Below are 14,652 nucleotides of genomic sequence, written 5' to 3'. Positions count from 1 at the left end.
TGCTGAATGATGTTGAGCATCTTTTCATGTGTCTGTTGGCCATCTGTATGTCTTCTTTGGAAAAATGTCTGCTTAGGTCCTTTGCCCATTTTTAATTGGAATTTTCCTTTCTTCTTTCTTTTCTTTTTTTTTCTTTTTTCTTTTTCTTTCTTTCTTTCTTTTTTTTTTTTTTTTTTTTTTGCTATTGAGTTGTATGGGTTCCTGCATATTTTGGATATTAACCCCTTATTGTATATAGGGTTTGCAATTATTTTATCCCACTCCATAGGCTGCCATTTCATTTTGTTGATTGTTTCCTTTGCTGTGCAAAGTTTCTCAGCTTCTTAGAGTCCCATTTGTTTATGTTTGTTTCTGTTGCCTTCGCTTTTGGAGTCAAGGGGAGCTATTTTAGATAAGATTATTAGGGTAAGCTTCTTTGTGAAGGTAGCATTTGACATCACTTGCTTGGTGGGCATGGGCTCTATGTTCTTCTTCTAGTGGTAGGACAGGGTAGAAGCTTGTCCCTGTGTAGTGCTGCGATGAGGGACTCAGGTTCCCAAGATCGTTGACTGGGCAGGCAGGAAAGCCAAGACTATCTGGCCCACAGGAAACTTGGCTGTCATAGCATTAAGCATTAATCTACTGAGGCAGCCATCTCAGAACACACTGTAGAAATGAAAGGACTTAAAAACCTGATGCCACAGCCTTTGAGAGATACCCCAAGCCCTGACATGCTGTAAAGTCCATGGGAGATGATTTTGTCCAGATACACAGGGCAGAGAACCTTCTTGATCTTTGTGATTTCAATTACCAGTCCAATCACAGCACAATGGAGAGGGCTATAAAATTATTAAATCCCAAACTTCAAGATTTGTGATCTCAATTCTGTCACTTACCACCTGTGCTACATTAGACAAGCCACTCAAACTACAGTAATTTCCCCATGTATAAAATGGGAGTAATTAATAAGAGTCATTTTGTTGACTAAATATAATAATATATAATCATATTATGAAAATTGTGAAACACAACAACAATGTAAGATGTTATTGCTACTGGGAAAAGGTAGTCAACATTTATTGAATACTTATAAAGTGCCAGGAGCCCAATAGATGTCGCCTTATAGATGTCAATAGATGTCAATAGAGCCCAATAGATGTCAATTTTCACGAAATTCCTAAGAGGTGTTATCATCCTTTTCTTAGAGTCAAGGAAGTAGAGGCTCTGAGAGATTGAGTGACCCCAGCTGGACCTAAGCTCAAGTCCACTGTCTTCAGAGCTGAAGCCCTTCTCTCCAGCTCTGTGTCTTCCTGCCTCTGGATGGTTGGCCCAAGCTTGGGATAGAGTCTCAGCCCTGACCCAGAGCTGGGATGTGTGCTCTCCCACAAGTTCCTGGTCCAGCCTCTGTGCAAGAACGAAACACCAACCTCTAACCAAGCCTGCACCGGGCTGCCCCAGCCTCCTCAGTCCCCAGCACTTCTGCTCCAGGATGAACCTGCCTTTGGGCTCGGTCGGCCACACTCTCTGGTACATTTTGGGGGTTGGAAAGACTCTAAGCCACTGCACAGCCCAGCTGCTCCTTCGGCCGCCATTCTGCCACCATCCCCATCTCTGACTACCGAGCGGAGACATAGCAGGGCTACATCCAGCTGCCCAAGGCCCCCAGCCAACACTACCCATCTCTCCTACCATCATCAGTGGTCCTGACCACCACCGGTGTGCCATTTACATCTTGACAGCTGGACGAGAAATTTCAACAGGAACTAATCTGCCTTCCATGCTCCTCCTAGCTGGACCAATCATTCGAGAATCCCTTACGGGAGTCTCATCTTGCACGATGGCAGAGCAGAGTTAAAAGAAGTAGCCCACAAGTGAATGGGTAGTTACAACTGTGGCCCAGATAATCCCCAAAGTGGATAAACCACAAAGCGAATGAGGCTTTTGTGGATAGATGAGAATTGACACCACCTTCCCCACCTCGTGAGATTGGATGAAGGAAAATGCATTTAAGAAAACTCACTTGCCTTGAAGCTGGATTCTTTTCTCATCCTGAAGGAGTTAGAGGAGGCTTTGTTGAAAAAACAGAATGACTCCCCAAAGGAGGGGGAGTGAAAGAATGACAACACTGAGCCCCCAAGAGAAATAATGACTGCTTTGGTTCTTATTTTTAAACCAACCTTTGTGATTCAGACAAGTTTGTGAGGACTAGGATTCTCCAGTTTTTTTGCAGCTCTTTCTCTCTCTCTCTCTGGCAATAGAGAACCTGGGTGTGGTTTCTGACCGATGCTCAGGACAGCACAGTAATTAAGTGCACAGAGTTCTTGGGTTCAAATCCTAGCTCTGCCATTTATTGTACACCTCCAGGAAAATTAAGTAATCTCTCTGCACCTTCATTTTTCCATCTGTAAAATGGGGATAATAATCGTACCTCACTCAAAAGCCAACTGTATGGGGTGCCTGGGTGGCTCAGTCATTAAGGTTCTGCCTTCCGCTCAGGTTATGATCCCAGGGTCCTGGGATGGAGCCCCACATTGGGCTCCCTGCTTGGCAGGAAGCCTGCTTCTCCCTCTCTCACTACCCTTGCTTGTGTTCCCTCTCTCATTGTGTCTTTCTCTGTCAAATAAATAAATAAAATATTTTTTAAAAAGGTGACTGTACAAATTTATTAAGGTTTTGATCATTGCCTGGCAATAGTTTTAATCATGTAGGTGTTAGCAATTATTACACTACTGAAAAGTAGTCATGGATCTATTTTTGGATCCAGCTGGTGATTGATGAATCCAGGAGATCTCAAACATTCTAGAAGCACATCTTGAATAACCACTTCCCACAACTCCTACCTCTTCGCTGGCAGCGTCTGCTCGGGTGGCTGCTCCGGGGTGAGGCGCAAAACTTCAGAAATGAAAAGGCTCTTTCCCTTCCTAGCAGCCTTTAGCCATGGGCTAATAATCCCTTGCACAACATTTGACCTTAAGAACGTCAAAGGAAAAGGGCAAACATTTCAAGGAGCAGGAGCCGGGTCTCCTCCCGGTTTCCCCACTGAGGCAGAGCTGGGGATGTCAGGTGGGATCCCTGGCCTGTCAAATGTCGTCTCCAGGGGCCCACAGGAAGAGAGAGCGCGTGCGCGCGAAACAGCGCTCTGTACCGCTCACTGTCTCCTGGGCTACCGCCACAGAGAAGAGAGGCTGCAGAGGGCTGGGGAGGGACCCTGTGCGGTCTGAGGGAGGATGCTGCCAAGGAAGGCACTCCAGTCCTCGTCTGGTGGCTTTATTTTTTTTTTTTTTCCCTCCCAGTCTCCAAGGGTGGCTGCCTGAGTCTTTCATTTTCACTAAATTAAGCTGATAAAATACAAATGGAAAAGGGGCGGGGGTGGGAGGAGCATACGGCACACTCCTCCTCTGCATTTAATAACTTGTGCACGGTGCCTCAGACCGTTTTTAATAACAGATGGACAGATAGTGGTCTCCTCCCCACCCCCACTTGGCACAGATCAGGGTCCAGATCAACAGCACCCTTCCCTTTCCTCCAGAATATTCCACTCGGTCCCTCCCTTGGATGGAGGCTGACCCAGGAGGGAAACCTACGCCGTGGGCATGATTTTGCTGACCTCCTGAGGGTTAAGTCTGGAAAGTCCCCCCTAGGAGTCCAAAGATGCTCCCCGGGGAACTGTACTCCCAGGTCAGCAGCCTTCCTGCCTCTGAGCTTTTCCTAGAGTCAGTTATAGGGACAGGGACAGGGACAGGTCCCACTGTAGAGGCGATCGCAGTCATCCTTCCTCTGAGTGCCTGCAGTGGGCGCTCTGGCCCAGAGGCCTGCGAAAGACCAGGAAGAGCGGCGAGATGAAAAGAGGGGAGGGTGTGAGGGGAGTTGGGGGAAACTGGAAGGGGAGGTGAATCCTGAGAGACTGTGGACTCTGAAAAACAATCAGAGGGTTTTGAAGGGGTGGGGGGTGGGAGGTTGGGGGAACCACGTGGTGGTTATTATAGAGGGCACAAATTGCATGGAGCACTGGGTGTGGTGCAAAAACAATGAATACTGTTATGCTGAAAATAAATTAATTTAATTAAAAAAAAAAAAAAGAAAAGAAAAGAGGGGAGGGTGCCAGTCCCTGCTGGTCTTCCCAATGTACATGTTCCTGTGGCCAGTTTCAGGCGATGCCCCTGGGGAGAATATACTTCCAAGTAGCCACGTGACCCTGATCTCTACCCTCAACAGTCACCTTTTCTGCCATGGACACTTCCATCAGGAGAAAACTGTAGGGACTGAAGACTTTCTGTGGCCATTATGGGCCTTCATCTACATAATGGCATCTCATTTAATCCACGCAGTGATTCAGAGAGGTAGGAACTGTTTACTGTATTTTGTGGGGGAGGAAAGTAAGGCTCAGAGAAGCCAAGTGACTTCCCCAAAGCCACACAGTCAGTACACGGCAAAGCCAGGATTCAAAGGCTTGTTTGTCAGGATTTCACTGAACATTTCTGCCAGCCCTGCGTGGACGGTAACGGGTGGCAAGACAGGCAGAGTGGGGGTGGGAAATGTGGGCACAGGCCAGGTAGGGGTCAGGTCAGCGCGGGCTTTGCAGTCTCATTGCGGTATCCCACCTGGAGCTCCGAGGAGCAGAATCTGGCAGCTTCCAAGGTGGATGAAAAGCCAACCTTCCTCAAATTGTTTTATTTAAAAGCCAGACTCCTGACTGTTTGAAGCCGCTTGATTTTGGCAGTGCTTTTTCCTTTCTCTCTTTTTTCTCGCTGCTTTTAAACAGCCCTCAGAGATAAGGGGAAGGTGCCAGTTGCTGGGGGCCTGGCTTGCAGGTGCGCAGACCTGCTTCTCCCGCCTCTGCTGGCCCCGCAGCTGGGCCCCTGGGGAGTGAGCGGCGCGTGCACACCACTGAGCTCAGAGGGCGAAAGGCGGCAGGCCCTGAACTGCTCTGCTCCTGACGTATAGATACAGATGAAGTCTTTTGCTTTTATAGTGAGTTTCACCAGCATTAAACTTCATTTATATCTCTATAAATATATACGGCTTTGAACGGGAGGCTTTATGGCTGGGTTTATAAGATCCAGCTCCCCATGGCACACGCTAGGTCACGGTGAGGGAGACAGCCCCTTTATAGACAGCGTGGCCTCTGCCCTTTCGGACTTGACCTTGTGCCGGGCTCTCATCTGGTATTCCGGGCCTTATGCGTCTGCTGGCCGAGCTCCCGGCCCTTGCTGTCTCTGCACCTACCTCCCGGCTCACAGCTGGCCAGGTGGAGGGGCAAGGGGGCTGTGGGCCAATTTCCTCCCCGAACATGCCCCTCGGCCAGGGCCCCACGGCCAACCTGGGTATAGGCTGGAGAGGCTGACAAAACCAGGTTTATTAAGGTATCTGTTTGACAGAAATCCATTTAGATAAACAGACTGTCCACGCAGATGCCGGCGCTCAGTGGTTACGGGGTTTACAATACTTCACGAGACAGGAGGCGGCTTCTCTCCTGATGCACTTGGGGAGATAAATTCAAGGTAATCTATATAAACTCAAGCCTTTGAAATTGCACACCGTCAAAAAATTCAAACAATTACTCTAGCCCAGTCAGGAGGTGGCTGTTATATGTTCTTCTTATGGAAAACAGAATTATAAGGGAAGGGAAAATGTTTCATAAATAAAACTCAGACTGGCAGAAGCATCTGGAGGGAGGGAAAGGCAAGGGAAGAAGAATCCAAAGGTTCGTGGTCCCCCAGCTGAGTGCAGAATGTGGCTCAAAAATCCAGTCTCTCCTTAAAGCTGAAATTAATTTTGATCCAGTACAATTTCCAGGCAATTAATTGGCAAAAGGCAGCTTTCAGATATTTTAAAATATCAGCCTGCCAAGCTCTTGGTACTGAAGCAGGAGAAGAAAAAACAGCCAACACATGCTCTTAAAATCAAGGTGATATAAAACATGGGCCAGCCCAGACCATTAGCACTTGAGAATGTAAAATCCAGGTCAGCCCAGATAATTGTTGGCCTGTTAAAACACAAGCACCCCAGGCTGCACCCAAGCCCCAGGCCTCAGGAATTTGCAAGTGGTTCAACCATTCACGGACCGCCCGAGGCACTGTCCTCGACATGGTACTTCTGTGCCATTTAATTTTCATAAGAACTCTTTAAAGACGATCTGATGGATTCTATAGGTGTGTGTTTGTTTGTTTGTTTGTTTGTTTGTTGGTGTGGGGAGGATAATAAAGAGGTTCCTGATGAGGAATTCAGTTTAAGAAGGGTTAAGTAATGGCCCAAGGGCACAAGTTCAGACATGGCGAAACAGGAATTTGAAGCCAAGTTTCCTGGTCATAACTCCCCAGGCCTTACTTGAAGCACGCATGTCCCAGAAGAGGAGAGTAGGGCTAAAACCAAAGCTGCAGAAAACAGTGGAAGCACTTGGGCTCTATTTCAAAAAGACTGAGTTCAAAACCAGCCTTGACACCATCTAGCTGTGTGTCCTCGGGCAAGTTATTCAGCCTCTCTGAATTTAGATGTGTTGCCCTCCATCTGTTTGTTCTGTCCGCTATTTCAAGCCCAGTTGTGCAATGACCAAGGTCTCCTTTTCTCATTTGGCTGGAGGTTTTCCTTGCCCACCTTTCCCATGGGTTGTTGTATGTAAAGATACATACAGCAGCTAGCACAGAGCCCTTCACATGGTGACCTCTGTTAAATGAAGTTATTTTCTCCCATTATTGTGAGAATGAAGTAAGATACTATATTGTTTGGCCTGGTAGAATGCCTGGCCTGTTGTGAACATTCCATAAATAGCAACTGTTATTAGTATTGTTATGGTGGTGGTGTTATTATTTGACTAGGGAAACAAATGTAGGAATTCCTAGACTCCGGTTGAGCAGAACCAACAGCAAATGAGAAAGATTTATTGAGCTTTGCTGTATCTCAGGCCCTGTGCTGGGCTCTTTCAGCCCTACTAGAATCAGCTAAGTGGAAAGGCACCTAGATTTTTTACATATAAAGATCAGCAATAGGGGGAGAAGCGTATGGGAATAGCCCTGTTTTTGCCTCATTAAAACTGCACTGTGTATATAAAAAAAAGTTTAGCAATTGTTAATAGCCAAAGGAATGATAAAGGCAACATAAGAAAGTGGTTAAGGCACAGACTTTGAACCAGTCTTATCACTACTTAGCTGTAAAAAGTTGAACAAATCACAATGCCTCGGTTTTCGTGTTTGTAAAATGGGGATAACAGCATATGTTGCAGTGTTTTAGCCACAAAGTGATACAAAATGTTTAAAGTATTTATTGTTAGCAATAACAGCAAACATTTATTAAGTGTCTTCTCTGTGCCATGCACTTGGCAGAAGCATGTAGAAAGCACTCACTCCATGTTGGCTGGTGTTATCATCAGGCAATAGAAAGATACAAGTTGCCAGGGCCCAGAAATATATATTTTAGGTGAACTAAAATCAAAGACCAAATTCAGCCCAGAGAAATTGCTAAGCTGTTGTCCAATATTAGCCATTCTGGGTTGATACTGTCCCTGGATCAGTGTTCGAGGCTTTTCTTTCTTAGTCCCTTTTATAACCATATAGTATGAAAAAGACACATCCAGACTGAAAGAACCATGAGCTCCTCATGAATCCTGGTAACAACCTTTTATTAAATCATCTACAGCTAAAGCATAAGGTGTGATTGTAAGATCCAAGTGGGGGTGAGTTTGGAAGTGCCCTGTTCTCAGGACAGGGGTACCTTAGAAGATCAGAACTAAGATCCTTCAGAAAACTGTAATGAGTCTATCGGCTTATTTGTCCTTGACCCCAGAACTCCTCCCATCATGGAGTCTCACCTTCTAATGCATAAATTGGAAAGGACCCAGAAATGTGTCCACAGCATGAAGACTCTGTCTCCCCCTACCTCCCAGTATCTCCCTGGGGTAAGACTGGTGCCTTCAGCGGGGAAATAGAGCAGAGTGGAGGGTCCTGGTCTACTTGAACTGCATCTGTTGTACACTTAACAGTGAGGGCCGGAGTACATGAATCACACCCAGCTGAAAAGGGCAGGGGTGGGGGGAAGGCACCAACCCCCTTCTTATCCTTCTTGATTTGCCTCCAGAAAACCACCTGTGTGGTTCTCATAGGGGAAAGGATTTCAACCCTAATGGGAGCTATGACCAGACAGCTCTTTCCCACTTTGCTGGAGAGTAAAGCAGAGGCAATTGACCAGAATTAAAGAAGCAGAGGAGTAAGCAACCCAAATGTCCATTAATGGACATGGATAAACTATAGATAAATGGATAAACAAAATGTGGTATATACATACAATGGAATGTTATTCAGCCTTAAAAAAAAAAAACAAAAACAAAAACGGAATGAAGTCCTGACACATGTTGCAACATACATGGATGTTGAAGACCTCATGATGAGTGCTATAAGCCAGTTACATAAGGACAAATATGGTATAATTCCACTTATAGGAGGTACCACGTCCCATTCATGAAGACAGAAATAGAGTGGTGGTTACCAGGGGCTGGAGGGAAGGGAGGCATGATGGAGAGTAATGTTCAATGGGCATAGAGTTTCAGTTGGGGAAGATAGAGACATTCTGGAGATGGATGGTAGTGAAGTCTTACCCCAAGGAGATACTGGCAGATAGCGGGAGCCATAGCCCTCACCTTTATCAACACACTTCCGGGTCTTTCCTGTCTTTTGCATCAGAATTATGCACAGCAGTGTAAATGTACTTGATGTCACTGAACTGAACTCAAAAATGGCTAAATTGGTAAGTTTTATATCATGTATACTTTATCACAAGGAAGAAAAAAAGGGAAAAAGAAGAGGGTAAAACTGTTTAAACTCCCTTTGCCAACTGACATACTGGTTACTTGCTGTGTTCTAAATAGATCAATACAGGTCTAGTCCAAAGTCATATTTCAAGGTAGAGATGTAGTGATCCATATATACCATTGGAAATAACTTTTTAGAACCTATTCCAATTTCCCCTTCCCACTGAACTTGTCCTTAAGATGAAGTTCCATTTAGGTGGGGAATCTCATCTGATCTTTTTTTAACACAGCCTGCAGTTAACAAGGCAAAGCCATGTCTCTACACTTCTCCCAAATCATCTACTAGAATTGGCTTTGTGGAAATCATTCAGATTTTGAATTTCTGCACAACTTCTACCTAGACATTACAAAATCGACTCTCTTCTGACTTGCCGCAGCCCAGTGGCTTAGCACCCTACACTCCACACTGTGGGCTCCTGGCTGGGAGAGCCAGCTCAGGAAGGAGACTCCCCATGAATGAGATGGCTGGATGCATCTCTGCGGCAGGCAATCCCAGAAAGCAGAGTTTGGGAAGAAGGTGCTCAGTAGAGTCTCTGAGTAAAGGAAGGAAATATGTATGTTTGCTCACTAATTACGTAAACAGTTCTATGACCTACTTAGACAAATTTTGAGGCTGGCCAAAGTCCCTGATTAACTGCCAAAAAGTCTAATCTCTTAGTTGAGGACCTCCTGCTCAAATTGCACACAAAATGCCTCATCTCCATCCAACATTCCCTGAACATAGAGCATCTACAGATACAAAATGGGAGAAAATTGAACAGCCAAAGTGACAAGACTAATTATGTAGGGGGTGTGTATGTGTATTTTTTCACATCAAAGGCATCAAAATTTCATGATAACTTCATTGCTTCTCCATGATAAAATAGAAGAGACTCTCCAATCTGGCCTACAACCAGAGATGGGAGGGGTACTTGGGTGGCTCAGTGGGTACATCTGCCTTCAGCTCAGGTCCTGATCTCAGGGTCTTGGGATGGATCCCTGAGTCGGGCCTCTTGCTCAGTAGGGAGTCTGATTTTCCCTCTGCCCTTCCCCTTGCTCATGCTTGTGCTCTCTCTTGCTCTATCTCTCTCTCTCTCCCTCTCTGAAATAAATAAATAAAATCTTCTTTTAAAAAACTGCTAAAAAAAAAAACAAGGATGGGACTGGAATGGAAATCTCTAAATGAAGCTATAAGGATATCATGGTACCTGAGTTGCCCCAGAGACCTCTGGTTCTAAAGCTACTCTTGAATAAGGAGGAACAGCAATCTCCTTAGCCAAGACCTTTGTGGATGGGGCTGAATTTCACAGTGTAAACACTATTGCAATGACCTTTCCTTATCACTCTTCCTAGTAAGTTCACACAGGTCCTCTTTCCTCACCTCACCCTCCTGGAGCCCAGATGAGATGACTCATGACCAGCCACCTGAATTCTCAATTCCAAGTTTTTAATAGAAATTTTAACATCAACTCCATGCACTGTACCATCAAATAATAGGTCAATTCAGAGGTAGAGACCAGCAAGGGCTTCCCTATTTCCTATGTGGTTTTGATTGTGCCTTGCACATGTGCACGCACACACATACACTCACTCATACACTTGAAATGGCCTTGTGACTTCCCAACCCTATGACCATAAACTTGGATGAGGGCTACACCCCTCCCCCACTCCTTTAGCCACCCAATAACAATAACCTCAGACCTCTTAAATGTTCTCTTGAAACTCTACAATAGTCTACATGACACATCTATTAAATAACACATTAAGAAATATATTTCCAGTGCAAAAAGTAACAGTGAAAGCTATGGTGAGAGAAGTCAGAAAGTGATGGGGGAGGGAAAGATTGAGGGAAATCTTATATATTGTGTTTGGGATAGTGGCTAAATGGGTGTATGAAGTCATCAAAACTTACTAATATGAATACTTAAGATCAATACATTTTATTCTATGCAAACTGTATCTGAATTTTTTTTAAATGTAACAGTGGCACTCTCCAGACAAAAGAGTTGTGGAGAATAGGGCATGATGCCAACTTCTTCTTCCTCTTCACCTTTCTTGACGTATCTCATCTCCCCCAGATCCCAGAGGCAACCCAGAAGAGTGTCCCCTGCTTCATGAGTGAGGACTAGACTTGAGAAGACAGTGGTTTTCTCTCCAAAATGCTTGCCAGAGGTGAAGTCTAGGGCCGCCAAGGGAGCTGAGGTTTTGTTTGTGGGGAGGGCTTGTGTCCAGTCTCCCACTCCTCTCTTAGGGTTTCTGCAGGTGCTCAGTTCTCGACCCTCCTCTGTTCCCTAGTCATTCTCCCCACATTCTGAGCCACAGAGTACTCAATGCAGCTGCTCCCAGAGAAGGTTCAGAGGAGAGAAAAGTCATCAAATACCTAAAACCAAAATATCCATGGCAACGTGCCCTGGAAGGGTGCCCTTAACTGGGATTTCTAGGACAAAGTTAATGTGGAAATCAGATGCCTGATCTCAGTTCAGCCTAGAGGTCACCAGATGGGAGTTCTTGTTTTTTATAGTAAGCCCAAAGAGGTCTTCATCTGGCTCCCAGCCATCTTCTTGGTTGAGAACCTAAGGCTAGAAACACCTTGAGATTCTCTTGATTCTCTTTCTTCACCAGGGAGAAGCCACTGCTCTACACTGAGTTCACTAAAAGGTCTCAGTTGCAAATCTGTCCACTGGGGAGCAATACATCCTGCTCTCCCTCACATGAGCATTTCTGCATTTCGCAGGTGATGAAATATTAGGAGACCAGAAGTTCTATTTCCTTTCCACTTTTGCTACCCTCTAGCCTAGCACTTTAAATGCCTATGCCTCCCCATTTATTAAATGGGCCCAGTAATGACACTGAGCGCTTCTCAGAGAGAATTTAAGGACATTAATGAGATAATGACCACTAAGTATGGTGACTTCAGTAATAAATGGTGGCTTTGGATAGGGTCCACGGCAAGGGCAGGAATTTCTTCTAAACTATCAGGGATATGTCATGCAGAAATCTATCTCCTTTCTCGCTGAAACTGGAAGATTTCAAGGATGGGAGGAGTTGGGAGAGTTGAAATTTCAATGAGTCAGTGTTGGTTTCTGATGCTCTGGCTTTGTTTGTTTCAATCTCTTTCCCTACCATTAAAACCTCTGATTTCACTATTTTGCTCACTGCATTACACTTCCGGCCATTCTAGGGAAATGCCAGGGTTTCTGGATTCAATGGCAAGCATAGTTAAAAAAAAAAAAAAGAAAGAAAGAAAGAAAGAAAGAAAGAAAGAAAGAAAGAAAGAAAGAAAAGAAACCAACAATAGTGCCATTTCACTAGGGATATGTTTCTCACCCAGAAAGCTCCCCAACCAGAAGCAGAGAGTATTTTGTTCAGTTTGGAGGAGGGGCCCAGAATGCTGAATTAAATAAAAAGACAGAGTCGCCACCTTAAAGTTCACTGGGGACCGGAAGGAGTGAAACCACCCATTCTGACTCTCCTCTTCAAGAAAGTGAGCAGAAGTTTAAATAATAAGGTTACTCTTATCAGAAATTTCATCTCTTTATAATTCTCTTGGGCTGCTGGCTTCAGAGAAACATGGATGCTTGAAGGAAGTCTCCAATACCACTTGTTGAATGACCCCACCCAAGCATTTGTGAGTGAGACTGAAGGGCAGGGGGGTACAGGCAGATAGTGTCACTGAGGCAAAACCAAGGTAGTTGCAGGGAATTGATTGAACATATTTCTGAGGGGCAGGAAGCAGAAGAGACAGAACAGTACCTTTCAAAAAAAAAAAAAAGTAGGCATGAAGTTAAAGCAATGATGAGTCCATCTGTGGAATCTCTCAGTGCTCGAGAACACAGCACTACCCCAAGCCCTTTTTGAGTTCAGGATCAGTCCAGGTTCACTTCTGCTTTCCCAGACATATGGAGACAAGCCTTTCTCCTGAGCTGTCTTTCACTGGCATACAACAGGGCAGAATAGACTTTGTCCTCTTTCCAACCACACATAATCAAACATGACCAAAAACAACAACAACAAAAAAAGTAGGGATCACGTCTTGCCTTCTTGTAAATGTAGTATAATCCACATTGGCCAACCTCTGTAAAGCTCAAGACACTGACACTTTCCTACCACCATGAAGTCAGGGGGATCACAGTCCCCCAAATCACCCCAACCGGCTGCTTACCTGTTGCACCTGCCCACTTGCCACAGATTCCCACCAGGAGAAAAAGTAAAAGGTCAGACTGGGCTTTCTCCACAGCAAGAACCCAGAGATCCTGGGGCAGCTGACATTTAAAAAGCCACCTCTTCCAAGCTCTCACAGAGGAGCATAACTTTTAACTCTAGCCCCGCTCCCAACCCCCTCAGGCTTCCTTTGCGACACTTTCCCTCCATGGTTTGTCCGGAAAGAGTTAAAGAAGGTGCATGGCTAATTCCCCAAACCCTTCCTCTTATCTACATAGGAAAAGAACAGCTCTACACAGAGACTAGCAGAAACCCACTGGCAATTTAGCTCAGACCTCACCTATCTTATGCAACAGCACACACGCACGCACACACACACCCTTGAAGGCCAGAGTCCACGGCCCCCTTTAATTCGGTAGACACAGTTTTGTGCCTCTCTTTTCCCTACACAAAACCCGGCTTCAATGGCAGCGGAAAGATAGATGTAACCTTCGTGCCAAGCGCCTTGCAGCAACACACAGGGACACACAGGAACCAAAAATGCATCTCATAGCTCTCCGTGGTGCTGAAATCACGCTAGCGAGGAAATCGAAGGAGCAAGTGCGCTGAACTTACCCGGCTGAGGGTGGGCGGCAGGGGAGCGAGAGGAGCTTCCTGCGAAGAGAATTCTTGTCTGTGCGGGCTGGAAGCAGCTGATGCGCTCACCTAGAGAACCCACCTCTCTCCCTTTTCTTCCCTTCCTCCTTTTCTGGGAGGAAGAGAGGAGGCTCCAGGAAAGAAACGAAACCCAAGCTGACAGGGCTAGAGTGGAAGGAGAAAGAGGAGGCAACAAAAATAAGATTAAAAAGTCAGGTGGCTTTACTCCACTGGTGGTAATTCCTTGGGTCGGGGGGACCCCTCTTCTCTCGTTCTCGGTGTCTGTGCCTTTCTCGGTCTCTGCGTGTTGAGCCAACAGCCCTAGCACAGTAGGTTCCTGCCTCTGACGTGAGAGACAAGGAAGCCTGGGACTGCTTTGCTGTCTCTCTCTCACGCGCTCTCTCTTTTCCCCTCTTGCTGAAATTTCAGCAGCATGATATATATATTTTTTAAGCCTTCGTTTTTTCCATCCCCCTACAAGCGGCCCCCTAGTGGACAGAAAAGAAAAGCATCCTGAGTCCTTTTAAACAGTCCAGATTCAGACACAGGAGCAATCCCCCTACTCACAAACTCCTGGGGGCTGCTTCTGCACAGATAGGGTCCTGCACAGCAGAGTCTTCCTTCTGGCCAACCCAGAATGGAAGAGAGAGGGAGGCAGAGGAAGAAGGAGAAGGGAGAAGGCAGGATATTTGCAGATTCTTTGTCCGCAATTACAGAAGTAAAGTGTGGAGCCGGGTATGGGAAGTGGTTGGGGAGAGAATGTTTTTTGAATGATGAGTTGTGTGTGTGGGGGGGTGGTCTCAAGTGCTTTCAGATCCTGACTCGGCAGAATGACACCCTTTGAGGAGTCAGGGTCAGCAGCTGGGGGAACTCTGTTAATACTTACAACAACCCAGAACTGGAGTGCTGAAAGGGGCCAGTGAACACAGGGAAACGAGAAAGTATCACCACCTCGTTTGATGCCCTAATATGGCTTTTTTGAAAGCTGGTAGGAAAAATATATGGGAAGCCTCGGCCTGGGGTATCTCTGAGATGGAGAGAGAAGCGACCTCTTTGAGTGTCTGTAGGGAACTGTGGCAGAGAAGAGCCATTAAGGG

At 45.7% G+C, this 14,652-nt stretch overlaps 1 protein-coding gene across 2 annotated transcripts in view; it reads right to left on the bottom strand.

Moving 5' to 3' along the window:
* TNR (tenascin R) overlaps window positions 1-13,996 on the bottom strand; it is a 397,496-nt gene extending 383,500 nt beyond the window's left edge. For both annotated transcript variants that reach the window (XM_032318828.1, XM_032318829.1), the window contains exon 1: window positions 13,535-13,996. The gene's annotated coding sequence lies outside the window, so the exon portion shown is untranslated. The remainder of the gene's footprint in view (window positions 1-13,534) is intronic.
* Window positions 13,997-14,652: the final 656 nt, after the last annotated feature.

This window comes from Mustela erminea, chromosome 17 (assembly GCF_009829155.1).
Source record: "Mustela erminea isolate mMusErm1 chromosome 17, mMusErm1.Pri, whole genome shotgun sequence".
NCBI classification, from domain to species: Eukaryota; Metazoa; Chordata; class Mammalia; order Carnivora; family Mustelidae; genus Mustela; species Mustela erminea.
Note: the sequence above shows the minus strand (reverse complement) of the source record. Positions and strands in the feature narration are given on the sequence as shown.